We start from the raw sequence: 12296 nt of genomic DNA, 5'->3' as shown, positions 1-12296 counted from the left end.
AGGGCATTTTTGAACTGGCTGCCGAGATAGGTCGACCTTCCAGTCAGGTGACAAAATGTAAATAGGTACTTATGAAAGTAATTATTAATAAATAAAAGCCATATACAAAAATATACAAAAACCAATTCTGTAAACATGTTTATTTATTCTACTCCATAAAGAAATTTACTCGAAGCTTTAGGGTAAACGAAACCAACGTACCTCAGATTCTGATTCAGCGGGTCGAAATACAAGTCGATAAGTGGGTCAGGTTAGAAGAAAACACCCCTTTTTTGTTCCGGGTGGTGTAATTATTGCACTTAAAATGTGTACGCAAGAGCAGCAAAGTATTTAAAGCGGAGTCTTCTAATCTTGACCTGAACTTTTTACATACAAAACCTGCTCATGAAAGATATCTTTCGGCCTCAACACTTTAGCTGAACTGTGTAAGTCGTTCGAAGATAATGACCGCTATCTACTCCATTAGCAAATACTTGAACTTTTTTTACCAGCACGTCGGATAAATTATAAGTTTTTCGATTTGAGGAAGTTTGAGTAGATTGATTAAAAAAATTGTGTAACTTTTCTTTAAAGCTTTCTGTTTCGTTGACATTAGCGACGCTATGAGTACATTCATTTAAATCTTCTTCAAAAAAAGGCCCAGGCTGCAATTTTTAAAGCATAATTTCACTTAAAATAAACAATAATTTTTCGGGATTTTTAGCGCTTTAAGCGACCTCTAAACATTTTTTGATTTCAAAATAAAAACAGGGGTATATTTTTTTCGTTATAGAACAATCCTAGGGGGCGAGAGCATGGAAATATCGACTTTACTTTTCTTTTCAGATCACCCTAAAGTACATACGCTCATGTGTGTATTAGTATTTATGTATACATACATATTCATAAAAACAAGAATATTACAACCGTTTCGAAGCTCGAGACTCCTGCTACGTTATACCAACTGCTATAACACTTTTCCTCACCCTCTGCATGGCTGCGATTTACTCGTACGCTTCGATCGCTTTTATTGCCATTTTCACTTCAACAGCAATCATAGATTGCACGTGTGCCTGTGCGTTCATTGTGTCTGTAGTCGCAGCATCTCCTTTCATTTTCATTTTCATTGCGTCTTTGCTCTTGACATCATCAACAGCAACCTACAGTTTGCATATACATATGCATGTTTTGGTATGCGTTTACATTTACATATACAAAACAGTGCGGAGCATCACTGACCCTCCCAAATGCTTCCCGCTTCCGCAAATTGCAACTGCAGCCACTTCACTGCCTCCCACCACGCATTTAACAGCTCATCGAGCTCACGCTCACTCACTCTCTCGCTATCTCGCAGTTTCATAGGCTTTTATGCGGCTTTTCTCGTATTCTTGCATTGTGCTTGGTCTGCGAGTGCAATACATACAAAAGCATGCAAGCCTTTCGGTGGCACACTGCCTCTCTGCTGCGCTCAACTCGGCAGCTACTTCAATTTACAACGCTAGAGTGCATTCTCATATTTTCCATTTACCACAGCAAGGCAACCAGTCAGTCAGTCAGTCAGTCAGCCAGCCAGCCGCCACTCAGTTGTTGTACAATCACATTCTCACATCCAACGAAAAATTGCGCTACACTCCACTAACTGCATCATGCCCTAACCCAGTAATATTGCAAGTATACTAGTGAGCTTACATGCATGCGTATGTATGTATGTGTGCTTATGTGCTGCACACGGGTCTGTGACGCAAAAGCCGCCCCATTGCAAGTTCCCTAACCTACGCCACACGATTTCTGTTAAGGCGGCTGTGCAGTGAAACGAGACGAGATGCAGAGTGTGCGAATGCAATTGTGTTTGAAAATAATGAAAAAAAAACACGAAACACGAAAAATGCAAAAAGCATAAGATCAAAAAAACGTAGGGTTGCAGCCAGTGAAATCAAGAGCACCACAGTGAAGCATAGAGAAAAACAGAGGAAAAAGAACAAAAAAAAAAACAAATCGGCTTTGAATTGTTGTGGTCTGGCTGTATGTAATAAATACGTAATTGCATTTATGTGTCTGCAATTTCGCAGATTCGTTGCTTTTTCGTCTCGTTTTTCTGAGCCTCTGCGTTTCTCTGACTGAGTTGAATGATGTCTGCTTCCTCTTTTTCCATGTATGTACATATTTCTATGCATGCTTTTTTACCTTTTGTTCTACAAATTTTCATTCTTTATATTAATTTATTTAGCCGCGAGAATGATAGTGAGTGGGTGTGGATGAAAAGGATACCCAAGTAAATACAATGTCAAATTGCAATTTTTTGAAGTTGGCGGTTTTCTGAAGCTTTTTCCAAGTGACTCTCTAAAATTAAGGTGTTTTATCGAAGAGCTCCATTTCCCACGGGACTACCACCGGTAATTTAGACCGCGGCCGAGAACGATATATTGTAACAAACGCCTATTTGGTTACAAGTATTCTCAGATCCACGTGTCATTAAGGAACCTCGCGATTTCCATTGGCTGAATGCCATATAGGTTATATGCTTCTTGGTACGAGATCGTAAGTCTGGGCCTAGTAGGAGGTTCGCAGTGGCACATGATGGACTCTGCTTTTCCCGCTCCTCGCGAAGAAACCTATAAACCTATATATCAGAGTAAACAACTCCCAGGTGCAACGAATAATTTCAATACCAATTCTTACTTCGGGCCTAGCAAGGTGAAAGAGTGCTTATACAGTCTGCTCTCCTTGTCAATTGAGTACAGAGCCGCAACGAGGTCTTCAAGTAGCTAGCCGGCAGCACCAGGGACAAAGACAAAGGAACGTTGTTGACAACATACAAGGCAATTGGCCGGCCGGTTCTAAACTATGCAGCGCCCGTGTGGCCGCCGGTGGCTAGCAGGACGCAGTGAGCGAAGGTACAGATATGCCAGAACACGGCACTCCGGACCGCAACAGGTTGCCTTCTGGTGTCGCTTCAACGCCACCTTCATGACGAGTACCATATGTTTCACATCAAGGAGCATAACGCAATGCTCTGTAATGAGTTCCTGGTAGAGTGGCACAGACGTGGGCATCCAAACAGATAACTGATTGCAGAAGAACCACCGCCAAGGCACGTCAGGAAGCATCTCTACGGTTCATAAAACAGCCTTTGGACCCAAACTGCGTACCGACAGGCCTTAAATGGCATTCCCAGGGAGTCGATCGCGGGTTATTTAGACTCCTGACCTGTCAATACCGTTTTGGGCACACAACCACTCGCCGTAGACGAGACAGAGCTTTGTCTGCCTCGGGAGACTCGAAGGACAATATCCCAACTTCGCTCTGGCTACTGCAACAGGCTAAACTCATGCCTGAGCAGAGTGAACGCAGATGTGCCCAATGAGTGCACCTCTTCACCAAAAACCCCATCCGGTGGAAGTTGCACACTTCTTTGGCCTTCCTTTAGCTGAGCCTGACGACAACAACAATAGTGCTTAGGTTCGCCTCAGTCTGTCTGCTACCTTTTATGCTGGTTCAGTAATGCTCTGCTACCTTCTTCATCCAGCTATAATAATTCCATCGCAGACCGATAAGTTGTTTGGGCCTATGTAAGCCTGTCCAACCTCTACATATCTGCCACTCTATTGCCCATGACTCCACCATGTTCCGTTACTCAAATGAGGCTAACCGGGTTCCTATGTACTAAGAGTGTTAAGAGCTGAAGGATATTCACACCAGCTTTGAGCGGCCCTCGTGTGCTCTCAAGTCGACTAGCGCCGCCTTGCCTGCCAGATTGTATATCGCAGAGCACCCTACTCTCAGCATACTGCTTCGGACATAATTCAATGGCATGCACCTCAGTCTGAAAAACTAAGTTTACTTGAGAAATTGTATTCTAGAGACCCATCAGTATACCCTATGTGGCTATTATCCTCATCCGTCCATTGTCAATTGGTTCTGTTAGGAAGGAAGAACTTTATGTTAAATCTCGAAAGCAACAATTTGACGAAGCAAGCTTCTTATCCTCCACATTGTCCCATAAAATTAGTCTTTTTGTAAACGGTAGTGCCTCGCTCTTGATTACAATTTATAGAGGAGGCAGCTCTTGAAGGGATTGAAGAACCGCGGTTGGTTTTCTCCTCATCGCACAAGTCATGCCCACGCAGGCTAGTCGTTATAGTTTGCTGACCTTGTTATGCGTTTACTCCACTTCAAAATATATTCAACCAGCAGTATGCATTAGAATGGGCATACCTCGGAGACTAGTTTACGCTCATTCGTTTTCCCTTTCATCATATATCCCAATACTAGCTCTGGTGAAAACGTGACTACTGTTTCAGAGTTATATATTTTACGCCCGAAACTATTCTAGTCTAAAAGAAGGACTTGAAGCCAGTGTTGCCAACTTATGATTTTCAAAAAGCACCAAAAACTTGGAAAAAGGCGTTTTACCAAACTAAAAGCACCAAATTTTTTTTAATCAAAGGATGCTTTTTTTCATAACAGTTTGTATTTAACAAAATGAAAAAATTAGCAATATTTACAAGAATACATACATAAATCAATACACAAAACTTTTTCGCTCATAACGATTGAATAGCCTCTACACATGCTATGATGACTCATGTTTATGACGTTGTACCGAAGTACTGCCCATTAAAGTTGGTATATCTCGAGAACAAAAATCGAATCGCAACAAACGAAAATGATGCCCTAAGTAGAAATGAGCAAAAAATTTGATGTTTTCATTATATAACCTCAAAAAACCGTTTTTTTTGGCNCGTGTCATTAAGGAACCTCGCGATTTCCAGTGGCTGAATGCCATATAGGTTATATGCTTCTTGGTACGAGATCGTAAGAAGCGAAGTCTGGTCCTAGTAGGGGGTTCGCAGTGGCACATGATGGACTCTGCTCTTCCCGCTCCTCGCGAAAAGACCTATAAGAGTCAGATTAAACAATTCCCACGTGCAACGAATAATTTCAATACCAATTCTTACTTCGGGCCTAGCAAGGTGAAATAGTGCTTAGACAGTCTGCTCTCCTTGTCAATTGAGTACAGAGCGGCAACGAGGTCTTCAAGTAACTAGCCGGCAGCACCTGGGACAAAGACAAAGGAACAGTTTTGGAAACATACAAGGCAATTGCCTTCTGATGTCGCTTCAATGCCACCTTCATGACGAGTACCATATGTTTCACATCAAGGAGCATAACACAATGATCTGTAGTGAGATCCTGGTAGAGTTCCACAGACGTGGGCATCCATACAGACAACTGATTGTAGAATAACCGTCGCCAAGGCACGTCAGGAGGCATCTCTACGGTTCATAAAATAGCCTCTGGACTCAACTTCGTACCGACAGGCCTTAAACGGCATTCACAGGGAGTCGGTCGCGGGTTATTTAGACTCCCGACCTGTGAATACTGTTTTGGGGGCACAACCACTCGCTGTAGACGAGACAGAGATTTGTCTGCCGCGAGAGACTCGCATGACAATATTCCAACTTTGCTCTGGCTACTGCAACAGGCATGAGCCTGAGCAGAGTGAACGCGCCCCCCACCCGGTGGAAGTTGCACACTTCCTTGGCCTCCCTTTAGCTGAGCCTGACGACAACAACAATAGTGCTTAGGTTCTCCTCAGTCTGATTGCTGCCTTTTATACTGGTTCAGTAATGCTCCGCTACCTTCTTCATCAAGCTATAATAATTCCATCGCAGACAGATAAGTTATTTATGCCTATGTATGCCTAGAGAATAAATATCTGCCATTCTATTGCCCATGACTCTACCATGTCCCGTTACTCAAATGAGGCTAACCTATGTGCTATGAGTGTTAAGAGCGAAAGGATATTCCACACCAGCTTTGAGGGGCCCTCGTGTGCTCTCAAGTCGACTAGCGCCGCCTTGCCTGCCAGATTGTATATCGCAGAGCACCCTATTCTCAGCATACTGCTTCGGACATAATTCAATGGCATGCACCTCAGTCTGAAAAACTAAGTTTACTTGAGAAAGAGCCTTCTAAATTGTATTCTAGAGACCCATCAGTATACCCTATGTAGCTATTATCCTCATCCGTCCATTGTCAATTGGTTCTGTTAGGAAGGAAGACCTTTATGTTAAATCTCGAAAGCAATAATTTGACGAAGCAAGCTTCTTATCCTCCACATTGTCCCATAAAATTAGTCTTTTTGTAAACGGTAGTGCCTCGCTCTTGATTACAATTTATAGAAGAGGCAGCTCTTGAAGGGATTGAAGAACCGCGGTTGGTTTTCTCCTCATCGCACAAGTCATGCCCACGCAGGCTAGTCGTTATAGTTTGCTGGCCTTGTTATGCGTTTACTCCACTTCAAAATATATTCAACCAGCAGTATGCATTAGAATGGACATACTTCGGAGACTAGTTTACGCTCATTCGTTTTCCCTTTCATCATATATCCCAATACTAGCTCTGGTGAAAACGTGACTACTGTTTCAGAGTTATATATTTTACGCCCGAAACTATTCTAGTCTAAAAGAAGGACTTGAAGCAGCCGGAATTACTCAATATATGACATACATACATTCGTGATAATGTAATCGCCAGTGACCAGTTAACTATAAATCTATTTTTAGTATAGTTAAAGTGATGCATCCAAGGCCCAGTAGATGCGCTGTCTCTTTTATTTTTTCACTTGGCTATTGAGCCTGCTCTCAAACGTGCCCGTTCGCTTATTAAAGTTGCTGTTTCTTTCGCCATTAGGTTAATCGTAGCCGCAACGGAAATCGCGAAGACGGCTTCGCCCTACATCGTGCTAAAACTGCTGCAAACTCGGAGTGCGCAAAGACTGTATCCTGAGTTGATTCCGCGGTATATGAAGAACTCTGAGTTGCAATCGATCTAGTTAAAGCAACATGAAGCAATTGGCTAGAAGTTACGGGCGCCGTTGTTTCGGCGTTGATATCGCACATCGTCTTCAAAAGAGTCACAACTCAAAATTTAGCATAAATGCTTAAAACAGAAAATTTGAAATTACGCGCTCAAAGTCTACGCAGAGCTTTTATTCAGAAAAACTTGGAGAAAATTTTTGTTATAAGTTGTTTAAAAAAAACCTAAGGTAAAGTCATCTGCTAAGAAATATTTTTCCGCATTTTCTGACAAACATATTATTTGTTGTGTGTAGTTGTGACTCTTTTGAAGACGTGGTGCGATATTTTCAGAACTTTTCTTGTTCCTCTGCTTACTGTCAGAAAGTGTAAAGGGATACTCGATATCAAGGAGATGATTTTGTTCGTAAAACTCCGTCATACGCATCATTCCGCCACAACGGATACCTGTGAGTTAATACTGCTATCTTAAAACAACCTTACCGGCGGAAAACGATATTTTTCAGAATGTTGCTCAGAATCCTTTCGACACTTGTCGTGATTATTTGTGTTTTCATTTTCATGATTTCGGAAATTTTGGGAACTTTTCTGGATGTTTTTTAGACTTTTCTGGAGGTATGGTGTTTTATTTGTCGGTATGTTTCCTGGATTCTTTCGAAATACCTCTTATCCTATTATTCGGATTTTATTTTTTTTTAATTTCTTCTCATCGGTATAATTTTGAAGATATTCAAGATTCCTTGTGTATTATTTTTCAATTTATTTGGGACTTATCCCATTTTCCGGAATGTGTTTTTTATGCTTTATTTTAAGGATATTTGAGTTTCCTTGTGGATTTTTTGTTTAGATTTTTTTCGGGACCCTTCGAGATTTTGGTGGTACCCTTTTTGTCTTTTCGGATTTTTGCGGCACTTAAAATTTGTATGGATTTTTTTGGGAAAAATTGTAGGATTTTTTCGAGATTTATTGGAATTCCTTGCATTTGATTTCTCGAGATCTTTCCGGGACTTTTCTCGTTTCTTCGGGATTTCTTTTTCGGAATATTCTTTTGAGATTGTTTTGGGACTTTCGGGATGCCTCAAGATTTAAATATTTAATTTTTTGAGGATATTTGAAATGCGTTTTGTATTATTTTTTGGACTTCTTCGAACTATCCGAGATTTTTGTAGAACTTTTCGGGTTTTTTCAGGACCTAATTTTTCTTGTCTGGATTATTTGGGGGAAAATTTTGGTTTTGTCGTTTTCGTTTGTGTTCTTTGCATTTTTTTCTCGGGACCATTCCGGGACTTTTCTCGGTTTTTCGTAATTATTTTTCGGAATATTTTTTGGGACTTTCGAGATGCTTTGAGGTTTAAATATTTTAAGTCTTAAGTTTACTTTTTATGAATACCCGAAAAGCAAATGGGAAAAATTGCTGATAATTTTTTGCTTTGAAAATTACAGATACATACTCAAAAACTAAAAAACATAGACCATAGGTATTTTATCTATAAATAATAAATAAAGGTAAAAAATTACTACAACTTTACGCCCAAAATCATAAGAAACAAAGAGAACTTTAAATGCTTTAGAAATCGTCTATCACTTATTTTATTTAACTCAACAAGTACTATATACATATATATTATATATATGTACATATACATATATACATATGTTTAAGTAGGTATCTGTAGGCAAATAACTAGAACTTAACTTCCACACTCATTCGTCTAATCAACCATATTTACAATATTTACAATTCTCCTTTCTTCTCTTGCAGCTTCAAAGCCCTTAAGTGCAGATGTAGTTGAGGAACGGGAAAAAAAAACGCTGTCGTGCAGTGAATGTCATCGTCAGCACGCCAAAGACGCATCAGTCTAGCCGAGCTCCAGCAGCACCGGCAGAGAGCTCGCTGAAGTACATAGTTTCATGTTGTTGTTGGTGCTTTACAAACTGATGAAAATTGCAATTTGTAAAAGCGAGATGTGAGCGCTAAAGTTTGCATAATAGTGAGAAAGTATGTAGGAATAAAAGATTGTAGTTGGTAAAAGAAAAATAATAGTACCTTCAAATAAAAAGAAAACAGAAAAAGTGATCTTCGAATATGAAATTGCGTTCTAATGAAATGTAATGTGTGAAAGAAGAAAAGTAATTGTGGGAAAAATAAAGTACGTTTTCGTGCAGTTGCAATCGGTCTTTGTGGCAAATAAATATTTAAGTTTTCTGTGAAGTTATTTACGAAAAGCTGAATACTAAAATTGGTACTTACAAGGAAAGAATAAATATGTAATTAAAAAAAGACAAAATTAATATGAATAAAGTTTTGCTTTTGCAAGTGAAAATGAATTAGAATAACTTTCTAAGACATAAAAAATAAATAAAGGATAGTGCAATAAAAATTTTCCTAGTTCAAAAGCTTCAGCATAGAAGCAAATTCTTGGTGCAATAAAATTTAATGTTTTCCAACATCACAGCTCAGCATTGGATTTCTATGCCTGGTTGAAATATAATCCTATGCATCAGCGATGGAGTAACCTACCGGTAAGTAAACAGAAAATTTAAAAAGGGAACTTGGAAGCTTTGTAGTTAGTGATAGAACTTTTTAGAAAAGTATCGATACTAGTACTCATTTATAATACTCTAAAAAAGAATCGATGCCAGTACTCATATTTGCAAAAAAGTATCGATAATACTCGTACTTCCAAGTATTTTTAGGGCAAACGCGAAAAGTTAACAAAAATCAGATTGCTTTGTTTACATATAAAATTAGGAGGTCAAATGTACCCAATACATGTCGATATGTGGGTCTGGTTAAAAGCAAATACCACTTTTTTTGTGTGGGCCAGTGTTATCGAAGGTATGGCAAGAGATTCGTTTTCCAATTATTTAAGAAGTTTTAACCAAGCCAAATGTCCACATTAGGGATGTTGCGAATGTGAAATTCTAACCGCTAGAATCCGCGGATGCAAGTGCGAATGTATCGAGTCCTCGGTACTACTCAGTACTTATGAAAACTATAGATATTCTGTACTCGGTACTCGTGTCGTTCTATCACTATTTGTAGTTGTGCTCCTACTAGTAGCTTTTGCCCACAGCCTCGCCCGCGTGATGTTTGGTTAAATAACGCAATTTTTTTTAATGTAACAATGAACGGAACAAATAATTTCACCAAATACATATTAAAAAAAGTTAAGCAATTCAAATTAATGAAATAAACTGCAATACATTTCTGAAAACAACGTTTCGGGACTTACGTGTCTATGGCGTATATATAAAGATGTCTGGCTCTCGACACCCTCGAGAACCCAACGAAAAGTTTTCCGTATGACCAACATGGTGTGCCCAGATGTATCACTGTTTGTCCTTGGCTTTTATTAGTCGTTATCGTGGAGGCAATTTTTAACGGAAACTGCAAACACTTTAACTGAAATGACATGTTTGTTGCCTTTGCACATTCGAAGTGCATCCAGGTTACACATGTGACTGGCACTCCAACCTTTAACTCCATTTTGTGGGACGGCACCGCTGACAATTCTAAAGAGTTTAGAAACTCTGTTGGATATATTGTTGCATCCCCTTTTATCATCACTGTATCAACAGCCATGTATGTGGTCGCCTTACCAGTAGAGCTGGAGAAACATCGATGGAAACATCGATGGAAACATCGATGCATTGATGTTTTTTATGAGCTGCTAGCATCGATATTTTTGCAAATTGGAATCCTCTACATATATTTGGCGCGTAAAAACGTAAAACTAAGCAATTATTCATAAGTCAACAAAAATGTTAATAATATTTAAAAGACTTTAAAAACGTACCTCATTTACGTGATTAAATAATTAATATTAATATATACTAATATTAGTAGGATTAGTAGAATAGGATTAAAAAAATTATAGAACTATTGTTTTTGATTTTTGGTTAGTTTTTTCGAACTACTAAAAAGTATCTGCAGATGCAAAACGTGTTCAAACAATATTGGAATGTTTCAGTTTACTTATTAATTAAATTTATTTCAGCCGGTGGCAACTCTCTTTAAAATTATTTTTGTAATAAATCGTTTTTGAAACTCTATTGTTTGACACACACATTGTTGTAATATTTTATCTTATTTTATAAATAATTGATTTAAATTTTGAAAAAAGTGGCAACCCTCTTCAAAAAAAAACCTATACGTCCAGCCGTTTTAGCGTGAAAGGGCTACAAATTACACACAAACTTTCACATTTATAACAAGTATTAGTAGGATAGGATTAGATTTTTTATTACTTCACTATTTCTATTGCGACCATTCCATTTCAGGCGACCTTTTATTGAATTAGGCTCTCCCTGTTATACCATATACAATATTTTTATAAAAAATAACTACAAAAAACTACTTATAAAGGGCTGTTTGCAGCTATTAAGAAAAATAAAAAATTCATATAAATAGATTACAAGAAATGAAAAAGAAATTTTTTATCAAAATGTCTTAAATCAGGTTGCGGCTCTCAAGAAAAAAATGTGTTTCTTCGAGAAAATTTATAACAAAAGAAGTGTTTTTTAAGCAAAAAAAATAATGAAAAATATTTATTGTGACTTTTCTTGAGAGCTGGATTCTAAGCTTAAATTCAACATGTGCACGCTCGTTTGTGTCTCTGTAGATTTGCTTGATTTCGTTTATTAATTTGTACATATACAGTTCTTCATTAAAATGACCAAATCTCTCCGATTTTCTTAACTTAGATAAGAAAGTAGCAAATAAAAACAGTTATAAAATAAATAAAGTTAAAAAAAAATAAAAGATTAAACTGGCCCATGAGGGGATCGAACCCGCGACCTTCGCGTTATTAGCACGACGCTCTAACCAACTGAGCTAATGGGCCACATGTGAAATCGCTGCACAATGCCGCATATGAGATTGCGCTAATTTGATGTATTCTCTTGAACGTAAAGTTTTTGATTTGAGTGATATTTTATTTTCTATTTTATGCAGTTAATCTAATAAATACATTAATTATTATTTATGATAATTATTTACGAATTAAGTTTAGTATTGTCAAGATAAATTATTTCGATTGTAGTCAAGTGAGCACTCTGCCACCACTGCTAACATAGCCCGGCTAGCTCAGTCGGTAGAGCATGAGACTCTTAATCTCAGGGTCGTGGGTTCGAGCCCCACGTTGGGCGCAGCGAATTTTTTTATTTTTTATTTTTTAATATAAAATATTTTTTTTTTTTCATAATACCACATTTGTATATAGATATCTTGATATTAATTTAAAATAAGAAATAATATGACTAAACATGGGTCGACAGCTCTAACATTAATATACATAAATACGTACATACACGCATATTTTTTTAATTTTTTTAACATATTTATTTCTCGAAAATATAATATATGTAATAGCTGAATACATGTACTTATTACAATCGAACTTTCATAACTAGAAAAAAGAAAAAAGGTTACGATGCAGTCAGCAGAAATACTGCGGTTTTTGGCTTGGCGTTAATACTGCTGTTGAACAACAC

General features: G+C 38.0%; 1 long non-coding RNA gene and 2 other non-coding genes across 3 annotated transcripts in view; 2 read left to right on the top strand and 1 right to left on the bottom strand.

The window, feature by feature from the left end:
• The window catches only part of LOC108362322 (uncharacterized), a 71110-nt gene that overhangs the window by 31685 nt on the left and 27129 nt on the right, over nt 1-12296 (top strand). The window contains exon 2 of the long non-coding RNA XR_001847447.1: nt 8563-9323. This is a non-coding gene — a long non-coding RNA (uncharacterized LOC108362322). The remainder of the gene's footprint in view (nt 1-8562; nt 9324-12296) is intronic.
• Nucleotides 11574-11647, bottom strand: TRNAI-AAU (transfer RNA isoleucine (anticodon AAU)). Its single transcript has one exon. It is a non-coding gene; the product is annotated as a tRNA-Ile (tRNA).
• Nucleotides 11879-11951, top strand: TRNAK-CUU (transfer RNA lysine (anticodon CUU)). Its single transcript has one exon. It is a non-coding gene; the product is annotated as a tRNA-Lys (tRNA).

Source organism: Rhagoletis zephyria, unplaced genomic scaffold (assembly GCF_001687245.7).
Source record: "Rhagoletis zephyria isolate East Lansing unplaced genomic scaffold, Rhagoletis_zephyria_1.1 Rzeph_scaffold_00989, whole genome shotgun sequence".
In the NCBI taxonomy this organism is placed as follows: Eukaryota; Metazoa; Arthropoda; class Insecta; order Diptera; family Tephritidae; genus Rhagoletis; species Rhagoletis zephyria.
This window is presented reverse-complemented; position numbering and strand designations above follow the sequence as displayed.